We start from the raw sequence: 1785 nt of genomic DNA, 5'->3' as shown, positions 1-1785 counted from the left end.
TCCACATCGTAACCCGAAGAAACTGTATCCTAGGGTCACCGTATCTCGGGGTTTGACTGGCCAACGGTCCCGAGGTTGTTACTATCGCTTAGAAGTGTTTATATACCCCCTAGATAATAATATCTACGATTTGGGAATGCGGGTCGCATCTAGATTTATTTACAATGACTTTTACAAAATATCCAGCTCCCATTTCCCACCCATCGGGAGCTGGTCCCGTTTTCCTTCTTCCCTCCCTCTCTCTCCACATTAAAAAACGGACTTGGGGAAACAACCAAAGTTGGGTAAACAAACCCAAAAGCTGCCCCGCAGTAAAAATTAACTCCGCTACTTCTATTTGACCTCATTAATGAGGTCAAAAAGAAGGAGCGGAGTTAACTTTTATTGCGGGCACGTGTCAATTCTGTTTTTAATACTTAAATAAATTCAAACATGTTTCAGTTACTCTTTATTGCTGGCCGAGCTGGTAACGTGTAAGGTTTTTTGCACACTTTATTTTCCACCTTCGCCTCAAGGCATCAGGTTCGATCCTAACTACTTACCAAAACTGTTTCTTTTTTTAAAGTCCTAATGAATATTGTTTGTGTGAAATGCATTCAAAATGACAAATGAACAAGACAAGGATACTTGGAAATGCTATGATAAATTATTGAATACAGAATTTTCATAAAATAAATCTAAGCATTGCAGAAGTAGTGCCTGGACCAGTCATAAGAATTAAGAATAATAAAGGTAACTGATTAAGATAAGCAGCTGTCTCACCTGACAATTAATCCTTATCTTTGAGTGATTTTGGGTTCTTGATAAGTAATGACGATAGCATATATATATATATATACATACACAGAGTGACTCCCCCCCCCAAAAAAAAACAAAAAACAGGACATTCAATTGTTTTTCTGAGCATTTTATAGTCAACGGAGAAAAAAAGGCCAAAGACCCTAGTGTTTTGATGTGATGTTTTGAATATAATAAACTAGTTATGACCAAAGTTTCATTTAATTCGGACAAAACACTAAGAAACGGGGCCTAATTAGAGTTGGGGGGGTCACCCTGTATACTAGACTACCCATGACCCGTTGGGTCAGTTTGCTATATTAGCTATGGAATTCATGTATGAGCGTGACACTTGTGACGTAAAGAAAAGTTTTTTTTGACATAACAGACACATTTCTATGAAAGTATACTAAAATGAAAAATCATGGATGGATCACTCAAACATGAAAAAAAAAAAAAAAAATCCTCCCTATTCGTGTAAAGTTACCTATTTTTCCGAATAATCGCTCAAAAATCGAAAATTAAACAATTTTCCTACGAATCGAACGCCGATGAAAGTTATTTAGCAGCAAAAACGCACATGAACCTACCAATGAGAAATATAAGAATGAAAAAACCATATTGGAATCCTTCAATCAAGTTATAGAAACTTAAAAAAAAAAAAAAAAAAAATGAAACCTAAATAAAATAAAACTAATATTGAAACATTAGTAAATGTGTCAACAAATTCACCGTTCTCACAACTATTTTGTATCTAAAAATGTACACAAAAGAGAAGGAAGGAAGGAAGGAACGGATAGAGAGTAGTGGTGGTCTTGGCTTTACTACAATTGTTCTTATGTTTGTCAACGGGTTAAAGTTGTTTAGTTGTAAGAAAATAGCGACAGTATAGATGTAATAAAGAATAATTGCAAAACACCACCACTCTTCCTATGTTTAATAATAACGTTTATATTTCAGTGCACAGGTCAAAATCTGCAAAAGAAGCAATTTGTGTTTGTTTACGTT

This window comes from Euprymna scolopes, chromosome 7 (genome assembly GCF_053919585.1).
Source record: "Euprymna scolopes isolate OS-2025 chromosome 7, ASM5391958v1, whole genome shotgun sequence".
In the NCBI taxonomy this organism is placed as follows: Eukaryota; Metazoa; Mollusca; class Cephalopoda; order Sepiida; family Sepiolidae; genus Euprymna; species Euprymna scolopes.
This window is presented reverse-complemented; position numbering follows the sequence as displayed.